This window comes from Canis lupus, chromosome 24 (assembly GCF_011100685.1).
Source record: "Canis lupus familiaris isolate Mischka breed German Shepherd chromosome 24, alternate assembly UU_Cfam_GSD_1.0, whole genome shotgun sequence".
Classification (NCBI taxonomy): Eukaryota; Metazoa; Chordata; class Mammalia; order Carnivora; family Canidae; genus Canis; species Canis lupus.
In genome coordinates this window covers 19,444,960-19,458,104 of record NC_049245.1, presented here as the reverse complement: position 1 = coordinate 19,458,104, position 13,145 = coordinate 19,444,960, and the positions used below count along the sequence as shown (strand labels likewise).

The window sequence follows — 13,145 nt, the reverse complement described above, 5'->3', positions numbered from 1 at the left end:
GGTGGGGGGTGTAGGAATGGAGGGATAGCAGATAGATGGACAAAGACACAGACCTGTTTTATACGAAAAACCCCAAGAGATGTAACCTACAGATTAGGCACTAGCCCAGGGTGAAGCCAGAATGAAAAAGCAACCAAGTATAGCCAGGTACTTAAAGTTACTCCTTGTTAAAATAACAACTACTTCATGGCACTTAATAAGTACTATAATTGAGTACTTGCTATGTGCCAGAGCCTGTGCTAAGCCCTTTAGAGGGGTCATCTTACAGAAACCCTGAGGTCATTGCTGTCATCCCCCTACAGAAACTGGAGCTTAGGAGGCACATATCCTGTTGCACAGAGAGTAGTTGGCAGGATCAGGACTCAGACTCAGGCTGCTGAAAACTCCAAGCTCCTGTTCTTAACCTCTCTGATTGACCTTCTTCTTCACAGAAGAAGCTTCAGAGCACCAGCTAGGAGTCAAGAAATACGTCCCAGGCAAGGAGACACCATAGCTGAGTCTTCAAAGCTAGGAGAAGAAAGGGCTGTCAAGGCAGAAAGAATAGAGAGCCTGATGCTGAGGAGCCATGACAAATCCTTCCCACCTACATGTGAGAGCGAAGCAGGAAAAGAGATGAGGCTGGAGACGGAGGCTGGGACCAAGTCAAGGAGGGCCTCGAATGTCGTATCTAGAATAATTAATAGTAATCTTAATAGCACTGATTACTATGAGTCGAACTTTCTGCTGGGCACCTTTACTTGTATTAGTGCCTCTGAGCCTCTCAAATATATGAGCTTGGTTGATACTATTTGCCCACTTTGCAGCTGAACATCTGAAAGACTGAGTCACTTCCTGAAGATCACACAGCTAATGAGTGGCAGAGCCAAGACTTGAACCCACATCTCTCTGAAACTGTGGTCCATGTCTCCACCACCATGCTGTACTGCCCTGTGTGAGCTTGTACAACTTTGTCCATTCCACAAGGGTTTGGGCTTCTTCCTGTCCAATGGGAAGCCACTGGAAGTTTTTGAAGAGGGGAATGACCTGATAAAATGTGTGTATTCTAAATGTCCCCGGGGCACCTGGGTAGCTCAATTGTTGAGCATCTGCCTTTGGCTCAGGTCGTGATCCCAGGGTCCTGGGATACAGTCCCACATCGGGCTCCCCACAGGGAGCCTGCTTCTCCCTCTGCCTATGTATCTGGCTCTCTCTCTCTGTGTCTCTCATGAATAAATAAATAAAAATCTTACAAAAAAAAAAAAACTCAGAAAGAAATGTCCCCAACTATGCAAGTTGGACAGAGTATGCTAAAACCAGTCTCTCCTGCAAGCCCACCTTTGATTGGCTTCTTCTGTGTGCATCCCTCTGCCTAGACAACCTGCAGCTCACCTTGCGGCCCCCTGAGCCCACTCACTGCCTCAGAGGCCAAAACAACTGCTTCTCTGTAGGACTCTAAGCAGGACCTGACCCTTGCGGGGTCTCAAATTCCTGATGGGAAGGGAGTGGCTCCTACATCTTTTAGAATCTCTCCAGCTCTGACACTATACTTCCCTCCGATGTTCTCTGGAACTATGCAGCTAAATGTGTCGCTTTTAGCCACTCATAACAGCCTCGGGAAAGTTGACATCTGCATTTTTTTTCCTCCACCGCCATGAAGTTCCGATGGCTTTTCCTCCCAACATAAAGGAGTTATTTTTGGCCGCTGTTCAGTATAAAGCTTTGTTCTCCAAGCCCTCGTGTGTCATCACTAGCTTGTCGCTACAGAATCCCCTTCAAGACACCTTTGCCTTCCGGAGCCACTACCTCCAAGGGGGAAGCTATTTATAAGCCTCTGACAGTGCGTAATTGCTGATTGCGTCTAGCTGAGGAGTTGTCAACAAGTAGCGTTATGCTGGCTACTGGCTTTCTTAATGCCAGCAGATGTGTCAACTGTCACTTTGTTGAGACTCTGGGGAAGGTCTGCATTCCATTTAAATGTAGTCCAAGAACTAAATGGGGTGGGGGGGGGGCGTGGATTGAAAACCAAATGGTGAATATGGCCTCTGGCCTGTGCCCTGAAGTGCATTTGGGTAGGCCTGGCCCCCTTCATCCTTGATGCAAGGGCAGGTACTGATGAGCGGAGAGTACTATAGTGTGGTATTCATAGGTGTGGGCTTGGAACCAGACTGCCTGGGTTCAAAGCTCAGCTCTGGTTCTTATAGGTGCTAAAACCTTGAGCAAGTTACCTAACACCTCTGTGCCTCACTTCCCCCACATGGAAAATGGGGATAGTGTGGGTTTGAGTGAGTTATTGTGTGTGAAGTCATAACAGTATCAAGCGCGTAGTAGCAGCTCAACAAAATGTGGGATATTATCATTGTTATTATTATTAGGACCCTAGGGTTAGTGAGAACCCCCACTGGCCTAAAGAAATAAGCAGACCAGAAGGCAAAGGTTGCCCCCTCCCAACCCCCCGACCCCCTCCCCCAGCTTTACCAGAGAACTTGTTAGAAATGCAAATTATCAGACCCTACCCAGACCCATGGAATCAGGCTCTCTGAGGGTAGAGCCATAAATCTGAGTTTTAATAAGCCCTCTGGGTGACATTGATACATAATGACATCTGGATGGGATCCCTTCATTTCTCCTGAAACATTCCTGACTGGTCATCCCCTAAGATGAACGGAAATGGCAGCATTCACTGTGTGACTTAGGGCAGGCCTCTGCCTCTGTCTTCGCCTTTGCCTGGGCCCTTCTCTCCACTGTGAAATGGGTGAAAATACAGGGCTGGTGTGGGGAGCAATGATATGAGGAATATGAGAAACCTGAATAACCCCTCTTGCCTCCATTTTATCTTCCCAGGTGACCTTAGGAAAATGAGACAAAGGGCAAGCCCAGCTGATTCCACAGTTTGGTTCACTGGCTTTGGAAGCATGCAGACCTTTACAGTGAAGAGAAAACCAACAGATATATGAGTGTCTGGGTGACTCTCAGCAGGTGGCTTCCTCCTCCCTGGGATGTAGGGCCTCCCAGCCATCTATAAACATGAGATCAGAGGGCCTTCAGACCAGATGACCTGGGGAAGAGGAATGGCTTCAGAATGACCAAGACTCACTCAAACTTGGTTCCAGCTGAGTGACATGGGCAATTTGCTGCACCTCTCTGAGCCTTTCTGTAAAACAAAAATAATCATCCCTCCGTTTAGGTGGCTGACACAATGAAATGAGATCTCTTACCAAGAGACCCTTCTTTTTTTTTTTTTTTTTTTTTTTAATTTATTCAGAGGCAGAGAGAGAGGCAGGCAGAGAGGCAGAGACACAGGCAGAGGGAGAAGCAGGCTCCATGCAGGGAGCCCAATGTGGGACTTGATCCCGGGTCTCCAGGATCACACCCCAGGCTACAGGCAGCGCTAAACCACTGAGCCACCGGGGCTGCCCCCAAGAGGCCCTTCTTAAGCACATACTGTGTGCGGGCTCTGCAGATACAGCAGTGACAAGACGGATGTGCTCCTGCCCTCAGGGAGCAGATGTTCTAATGAGGGGCAGAGATATTCAGCATCCAGTTACACAGCTAATTATCTGCTACAGTTGCGATCAATACATGGTGGTATAAGAGGGCCTCATGCTGATGTGACAGCATCAGGAAATAGTAACAGTTGGTCTCAGAGCAGGCACTCAGCAGGCAAAATTTCAGAATCTTGAAGGCCACTTTGAGAACTTTGAGCAATAAGAAGCAATAAAGGACTTTCAGCCGGAGCCTGAAGCGATCAAATATGATTTTTTAAAAGATCCCTCTTATTGGAAAAAAAAAAAAAAGACCATACCAAGTGCTGGTAAGGATGTAGAGGAGTTAGAACTCCCCTATATTGCTGGTGGGGACGTAAAATGGTACCATGACTTTGGAAAACAGTTTGGCAGGTTCATGTAAAGTTAAAAATACCTTTATTACCATCTAATCCAGTAATCCCATTTTAGGTATTTAGCCAGGTAGACTATGTTCACACACACGCACACATTGGAAGCCAATGTCCGTAGCAGCTTTGTACGAAATCACCAAAACCTGGAAACAATCCAGATGCCCACTGACTGGCCAAGAGATAAACAGAATGCCCACTACTAAACAGCAAAAAGAAACAAATCACTACCTGTAGCGACTAAATCTCCTAAGAATTCTGCTGTGTGAAAGAAGACTCAAAAGAGTACCTACTGTTTCATTCTGTGTGTATGCTATTTTAGAAAAGCCGAAACTACAAATAGAAAACAGATCAATCATTGCCGAGGGATGGGGGAGGGAGGGCTTGACTGTAATAGGGCACAGGGAAACTTTTGGGGGTCACAGAACTGTTCTATATATCTTGATTAAGGTGATGGTTCCCTGACTGTGTGTGTGTGTCTATCAAAACTCACAACACTGCACACGAAAAAGAAGGAATTTTACAGTGTGTAAACTATGCTTTTTTTTTTTTTTTTTTAAAGGCATGTTTGTTGCAGAAAAGAGAATGCATAGTTAGGGCTGGGGGACCATTAGAAGGCTTTTATATGTTAGAGATGAGAGATGACAAGTCTGTGCTGGGGTGGGGCGGTACGGATAGAGAAGCAGGCAGATTTAAGAACTTGTCCAGAGGTGCGTATACACCCAAAATGCCCCACAGCATAAGGCTGGCATCTCACAGCCTCTTCCTGTGTCATTTATATGAGCCATACATATACACAGACAGCTTTCACATATACATCCATAACTCCTGCTAATCACAGCATGCTATGGCCTTGCATAAGGGACAGTGGTCAGGTGAGGGGACAGAGGCATCACTGGGGACAGAGTGGAACAGAGATTCACAGGAGGGCAGCAGGGCAGGTTGGAGTCAAAACACATCAAAGGTGTAAACAGGGTCCTGAGTGATGGTGGCAGAAGCACAACCAGTCCTGTCGATGAATAGAGAGACCAATGTAAGGTCTGTAATCCTGACAGGTCTGTCCTGGGCTCCCACGACCCCTCCCTGCACCTGCTTATATATTCCTTCTCTTCTGAGCCTTTGAGCCTCAAAGGAGAGCCATGAATCATAGTTCAAATCTCAGGTCTAATTATTTCTTTGGACGACATTACCCTGTCTCTCAAATCTTGGACATAGAACAAGTCTTGTGTGGTAAGACCTGGGATGGGAGTCATGAGACCTGAATCATCATCCTGGTTCTGACTCTGACTTTGGGTGACTTGCTTTCACTCCCTGGGCTTTGACTTCTACATTTGGAAAATGAACTGGTTGATCTCTAAGGACTGACCCAGCTTTTAAAATAAGTGAGTTCTACTCAAAAAGTTTTTATTTTGCCCATCCTAATTCCAAAATGCATGTTAAAATTAGTTACCGAAATGAATAGAGCAAGATAAAATGAATTGATTAGGAAATTGAGATGAAGGAGGCCAAGGGCAGGATTATAGGCTTGCACTCTGCTAGAGATTAATTTTATCCTTGACCTTGAGATTGAATTTATCTCCAAGATTTCTAGCAGCCAAAGCAAAGAGGCAATCAAGATTCATTAGATCAGGGGCACCTGGGTGGCTCAGTTGGTTAAGCGTCAGACTCTTGGTTTCGGCTCAGGTCATGATCTCAAGGTCCTGAGATGAAGCCTCACATCAGGTTCTGCACTCAGCATGGAGTCTGCTTGTCCCTCTCCCTCTTCTCCTCCCCCTGCTCTCTCCCTCTTGAATAAATCAATCAAATCTTTAAAACGAAAGATACATTAGATCAGAACTGTTTGACAGAAGTTTCTGTGATGATGTCTGTGATAGAATATTCTATATCTGCACTGTTCTAACGTAGTATCCCTTAGCCACACGTGGCTACTGAGAACTTAAAATGTGGCCAGTGTGACAGAGGATTAGAGTTTTAAACCTTTACTTAATTTTAATTATTATAAATAGTAGCCTCTAGCCACATGTGACATGCAGCTATTGTATTGGACAGTGCAGCATTAGATAATTCACAATGTTTTCTCAGTGCACCAATTATAAATTTGCCACCTCTGTTCTACCCCTCATTGCCTGGTCTGCAATACTGAAGGTGTGCCCTGTCATTATTTCTCCTTTGTCAGCTGGTACAATGTCAAGTTTTGTCACTTGTGGCAAGGGACAGATCCTGAAGAAGGAAGGCGTTTCTCTTCTTGTTTCCAGCCCACTCTTCTGGGTAGGCTTCCATGGCGCAGCCTGGTCTATGCAGCACCAGGCTCTGGCAGCACTTGTGGCTTCTGATGGGCCCAGCTCCTGTAACACACATGGCTTCTCCTGCAGTGTCTATGGCCTCTCCACTGCCTGGCTCCAGCAGCTTGAGTGGCTTCTCCAACACCTGGCCTCTGGAGAGCAGGCGCCAGCAACTACAGTGTACTGCAGCCAGCAGTGCCCAGAGGCAAGCAGCTTTTTCCAGAACCTCTTCAGGTGACTTCAGAGTGGAATGCTACAGACCAAGTACCTCCCGGTGAACAGCCTCCCCTAGCACCTCCTTGGGCAATTTTATAGCAAGTACTAAGGCATGGCATCTCTGGGCAGATGGTTCCCTGCTGGGACCCCAGAGGGCAAATGTCCAGCAATTGTTGCAGGTGCAGTACCTCAGAGACTCAATTAGTCCTCCCTAAGGTCTAGATCACAGCTCTAGGGCATTCTCTTGGTCCCAAGGGTAGGACTACCCTCAGAACCTTATAGCCAGTATTCCTGCATTCTTCACAGTTCTTTACTTCTCACTAGCCAATTCTGTTACTCCAATCTTCTCTCATAGTTAATTTTATATTAAACTTTCTCTGTTCAAGTTTCTGTGTAGTTTTTATCTCTTGACTGGACCCTGGCTGCTATAGGAGTTGTCTCCAGAGACAGACCTGTAAAAATGGGATTTGGGTGTTGGTGTGGTCATGCCCTTGGGCTTGAGGGCAATAATGAGCTCCTCACCAATGGGAAATGAGATGCTGGTAATCCATTGCATGCAGTGCTGATTAAATAAGCTATCACTTGTGGTTGGCTGTGATGAAGGGCCAACTGAAACAAGCGCCCAGGGAGCCCACTGAGATGCTTCAGTTGACTCTATGGCCATAATGATGACTCTAATGATTATAGTGTGGGATATATTCCTTGAGCAGACTCGAATGCTTACAGAGAAAAAATGCCAAGTTCAGTTCAAACCATGGTCTGAGAAGTTAAAAGAGGCACTTGGATGGCTCAGTGGGTTGAGCGTCTGACTCTCGATTTCAGCTCAGGTCGTGATCTCAGGGTCTTGGAATTGGGCCCCGCTTGAGATTCTCTCTCTCTCTCCCTCTTCTCTGCCCCTATCCCTCCTTCTAAAAAAAAAAAAAAAAGGAATAGAAGTTAAAAGAATATTTTATTTCCTAAAGACATAAGGTTGATATGACTGGAAGTACAGAATTTAATTGTGTGAGATGCTGAATTTCAATAACAACTGAATTCACATCTTCATAGAGTTGTTCATGTGAAATTGGGTTGGGAAAGAATGGGATCATAAAATGTGAAAGGAGAACATCTGATTGAATCCAGATTAAACTGACAATCTTGAACCCCTACGTCATTCTGAGCACACATTATTGGTGGCAGTAACTTTCCCTCTGGTGTATTTGGACAATAGCATTTTCTTTCTTTCTTTTCTTTCTTTCTTTCTTTCTTTCTTTCTTTCTTTCTTTCTTTCTTTCTTTCTTCTTTCTTCTTTCTCTTTCTTTTCTTCTTTTTTGGCATATTTTTTCCCCTGAACCCTGTGATAACTTCATCTAAGGCAATGCCTTAGACCCACCGTAACCACCTCTTGTTGCCACTAAACCCATAACTAAGGTGAAATATTAGTATACTAATTATAACGTAGGAGGAAGCAGCTTAAATATTCAAGAATTATAAAATTTTGCTAATATATATCAGCACACATCTAGGATCATGTGTAGGTCTGGATTTGAAGACTGTTAGACCAAGGATCTAGTGGGCTAGAACACTACAGTGAGCACATTCATTGATGTAGATGAACCTACTAAAGACTTCAGATTTCATATGTTATCTCATACCCATGGAGGTGTCTCAAACTGCTCACTAAGCAACTGACTGAAACTTGAACTCAACAGTGACCAACAATTAATGAAACTGAGAGTCCGCAAACTGGATTTACATGCCTGGAATTATATGGAAGAAGAAATTCAAAGATAAAGGGACATGAGAAGGTTTGATTGGGTTTATCCTGTACAACTTGCTCACCCACCCACCATGTTCCATGAGAACACCCAGAAGACATTCTCTTGAGAGGCACCTGGGTGGCTCAGTGGTTGAACATCTGCCTTTGACTCAGGTCATCATCCTAGGTTCCTGGGATTGAGTCCTACATCAGGCTCCCTGCAGGGAGCCTGCTTCTCCCTCTGTCTATGTCTCTGCTTCTCTCTTTTTTCTCTCATTAATAAATAAATGGAACCTTTTTTAAAAAAAACATTCTCTTGATTTTAAGGCATTGAGAAATACATTTGAGAGGGGAGTACCTATATTCTTGAAAGCTCTGTGGTTGCTTTTTGAATGATAGGTTCAACTATACGGAATGTCACCATTGATATGGGATACCTGATTTCAATGAAAATCATGGGATCACGAAGTAGCGGAAGACAAATGGCATCACTTAACTGCTAAAGACTAGGTAGGTATATCTATCTTAAATGGCAGCAGGGAAGTACCAGTAACTAGACTGTCCTGGTACACAAAGATCTTTGGTAATGGTTAATTGATCATGGAATCCTAAGGATGAAATAGATGGGCACTCTAGGAGTGAACTGCTTGATTTCTACAACAGGAAAAGATTCAAGGTCTGGTAGCAAAAGCCTGACCAGTGTCCACAGGAAAGAGCCATATCTCTCACCCAATTTCGAAGTCTAGGTCAATTCCCACAATAAGAGCCCTTTGACTGAAGGAGTGGTGGGGTATCCTCGAAGAATGGCTCTGTGCCATTGCCTCAAATATGCACAGTAAAATCTTCCTGAAAGAATTCCCCCAGAAGGACCTGCAGTCATTTGCTAAAGTGACTTTATTAGCAAGAAAAAGAAAATTTTGTAGGTAACTAGACACTGGCTCTGAACTGATGCTTCTTCCTGGAGACCCAAAACACCACCACAGCCCAAAGTGGGGGTTAGTAGTGGTCAGATAATAGAATCTCAGCTCAAGTCAGAGTCACAGCAGAACCAGTTCATCCACAAACCCACCCTGTAGGTCATTTTTTCAGCTTCCAAATTCATCATTTAAATAAACATACTAGACAACTGGCAGAGTCCTCACACAGGCTCTCTGACCAATAGGAGGAGGATCATTATGGTAGGAAAGATTGAGTGGAAACTCTTAGAACTTTCCCCTCTTATTGCAGTGGCAAACCAGAAGTAATACAAAATTGCTGGGGAAATTGCAAAGATTGATGTCACTTCCAAAGATGAGAAAAGTAGGGATAGTGATACCTATCACATACCCCAATTAACTCACCTATGAGTCTGACCTACAAGGAAATCAGACAGATCTTGAAAACTGAGTATGAACTCTTATAAACATAACTAGTGATGCTTCCCACTGCAGTTACTGTTTTGATTTAGTATCTTTACTAGAATACATCAACATGGCCATGAGCACTTAGTATGCAGCTACTGGATTGTCTAATGCTTCACCGCACCCCATATCAATGTGTATGCAAGGTTCATTTGCTTTTACCTAGCAAGGACAACAGTCTACCTTCCCTGTGTTGTGCTCCATAAATACATCAATTCTGTTCTCTGCCACAAATAATACTCCTTAGAGATCTTGATTGTCATGACATTCCAGAAAATATCATACCGGTTCCCAACATTAGTGACATTTTGCTAACTGGATCTCATGAGCTATTTGATTCCTCCCACATTTTTGTTTTATATACAAGTTTTTGAAACTTAATTTTACAATTTGGTCTTCCGATAACAATCTTCAGTGGGACTGGGACAGAACTGGGGGAACCATTAGTATAGCTAGCAGTGGATACAATGTCTGTTGGGATGGTGCTTCTGCTCTTTTGGGAGAGAGGGTGAGAACTTCTTCATGTGTAATAAGGATAACTATATCTTATTAGATGGGAAGTTTAATCCCATGGGAAATTTCTGGGACACAGAGCAGAACCAACACCTCAGGGTTATCCCCTTGAGGGTCAACACAGATAGGCTATTTTTTTTTAAATTTTTATTTATTATTTATGATAGTCACAGAGAGAGAGAGAGGCAGAGACATAGGCAGAGGGAGAAGCAGGCTCCATGCACTGGGAGCCCGATGTGGGATTCGATCCCAGGTCTCCAGGATCGCGCCCTGGGCCAAAGGCAGGCGCCAAACCGCTGCGCCACCCAGGGATCCCCAGATAGGCTATTTTTTTAAAAAGATTTTATTTATTTATTCATGAGAGATACACAGAGAGAGGCAGAGAGACATAGGCAGAGGAAGAAGCAGGCTCCCTCTGGGGAGCCTGATGTGGGACTTGATGCAAGACCCACTCCTGGGACCCCAGGATCATGCCCTAAGCCAAAGGTATACGCTCAACCACTGAGCCACTCAGGCGTCTCAACACAGACAGACTATTTATGCACAAACTCCCACCAGTCAGTGGTTGAAAGCTGTTGGTGATTGTTGATGTTCTCGCTTTTCTAGCCTGCCAGGCCAATGGCAACAGGAAATGCCTGCACAAAGAAATGCAGGTGTCCATGGTTGGAATGGGTAGTAAGGGCAGGAGGATGCAAGTGAGGCCCTGAAAGCGTCTGTTCTCCTAAAGTTTCCTTCTCTCTACAGCAGGGAGGACAGGGACACCTGGGTGGTTCAGTCAGTTAAGTGTCTGACTCTTGATTTCGGCTCAAGTCATGATCTCAGGATCACAAGATCGAGCCCCACAATGGGTTCTGCACTTTGCTGGGAGTCTGCTTGAGATTCTCTCTCTCCCTCTCTCTTTCCCTCTGTCCCTCTCCCCCTCTCAAAAAAAAAAAAAATGTATAACCCGGGGGGAGAATTCCTAGTTCATAGGGTTGTTTCTGTGCTGCCGACTGCAAGCTCTGGGAGTTACTATTCATGCCTTGGAGGCCCTGACCTGCTAGGAGAACTAAGGGAGATGGTGTAGAGAGAGCAGCTGACAAAGAGCCCCTCAATATGAGTCCATTCCCTCTCCCTTTTCATTTTAGTAACTGCTTCACTATATGCAGGACTTACTCTGGACTGGGCTCTATACAGAGTGCTACCCACACCTGCAGTAGAGGTGTGAACCATCCTTTATAGAGGAGGAAACAGAGGCTCAGAGGGTTGAAGTCACTTCCCCTCAGGTCACTGTGTGCATAACCCCGACTGCCTGACTCCAGAGCCCTCTGTGTTGCACGGAACCACCCAGGGCTGATTTCTGACATGCTCTCCAACTATGCTTATTTAGGAGCTCAGGTACCAGATGCCTCAGACAGCATCCACCCTTGCCAGACGCGACCCAGATTAGCTTTGGGAGAAGCTGCTGCCAGGAACTGGCATGTCTTCTGCTTCTCTTCCTTCATAATTGGTGTCCCACCAAGATAGCTCAGGTGGGTGGGAGAAAGTCTTCTTTCCACCTGCCTCAGGCTTTGTCCTCTTCTGCCCACACATGCCCTGGAGCCATCACATAGCCTCACCTTTTTGAGGGCTTTCTTCAGGGAATTAATTTTGAGTCTAGGCCTCCAGGCTCCCATGGCCAGGCCCTTTGTTCTGTCAAGCTGGTTCGTCGGAGCACAGAAGAAATGGATGTTCTGCCTACTTTCTACCTTTCTGCCTTGGAAGGCCCAAGCTGTAGCTGCTACTCTTTTTCTCATTGGGCTCATAGGCTAGCGGAAGCAGATGGTGCATGCGCTTAGGGTACCAGCAAAGAAAGTTACTGGAAAGGGATAGTGATCAAGCACAAATGAATGTAGTGAACAGGAAAATGGTTCCTACATTTGGGATGTGTTTCTGACATCAAGGGTTGGCTCGGTCAGCTCCTTACCGCCCTCTGTGCATACTTTACCACATGCTAGAGGCTGGCAAACCCAAGTCTACAGATTGGGTCCTTGAGGAACCCGTCTTCCAAAAATGGCCGTGCTGTTTGGAAGCTAGAAGTGAGGTGGAGAATGTCCTTTCTCTTTCTGCACTAACAACCATGTGTTTTTGGAGCATTATTTTTCCTTGCAGCAGTGACAGTAGAGGTCCATTGACTGGGGCTTCACTTCGTTTTACCGAGAGGAAGGCCATGGGACATCAGTTTTGTTTGCCTTTAATCAAGGCAGAGGCAGTGTGGCCCTGGAACCAAGAGTGGTAGCAGGTTCCTGAGGTATGCATTTCAGCTGATGCAACATGGCCTTTGAGCCAGCAACTGAGCCAGAGACTTCCTGAATCTTCACCTTCCTGCGCATAGAACTCCTTTGGTGGACTAATCCTACTGGCACATTCTGGGAGACATTCTTGGAAGTTCTGCCTACATCTGGGAGGCAGAAATGAGGCAGAAGGCACACTTTGCTCCTCTGCACTCGTGGGCAGACACATGGGCTTCAGCAGATGGCCACAGAGACTTCTGCAGAAGCCTCTAGACATTCTCTTACTATTGTGGGACCTACAGGCAATTGTGGAGCTACAGGTAACAAATCTGATACTGAAAGAGGCTCCAGGAAACACTTACATTACATCATTTGATTTTCACAACAACCCTATGAAGAAGAGGCTATTGGGCAGCCCGGGTGGCTCAGCGGTTTAGCGCTGCCTTCAGCCCAGGGCTGAAGCTCAGGAGACCCGGGATCAAGTCCCACATTGGGCTCCCTGCATGGAGGCTGCTCCTCCCTCTGCCTGTGTCTCTGCCTCTCTCTCTCTCTCTCTCTCTCTCTCTCTGTCTCTCATGAATAAATAAATAAAATCTTTTTTGTTGTTGTTGTTTTTAAAGAAGAGGCTACTTACTCCTAATCCCACTTTACAGACAAGTAGAGATTAAATAATCACCCTAGGCCACAAATCTATGTGACTGCAGAGCTCCTGTTCACTTTCTCCTCTCCCTGACATCCTGCCCTGCTCACTCCCACCCCTCATTTGCAAAGGAGAGGGGGTACAAGGTGCAGGAGAGGGGACAGCTGAGCAGGAAGGACCAAGAGATCCGCCTGGAGCCAGGCAGTGGTCAAAGCACAAACTATCCTTGGAAT

General features: G+C 45.6%; 1 long non-coding RNA gene across 8 annotated transcripts in view; it reads right to left on the bottom strand.

Annotated features, from left to right (window-relative positions):
• Positions 1 to 13,145, bottom strand: part of LOC102156297 — an 85,287-nt gene that overhangs the window by 35,947 nt on the left and 36,195 nt on the right. The window lies entirely within an intron of this gene.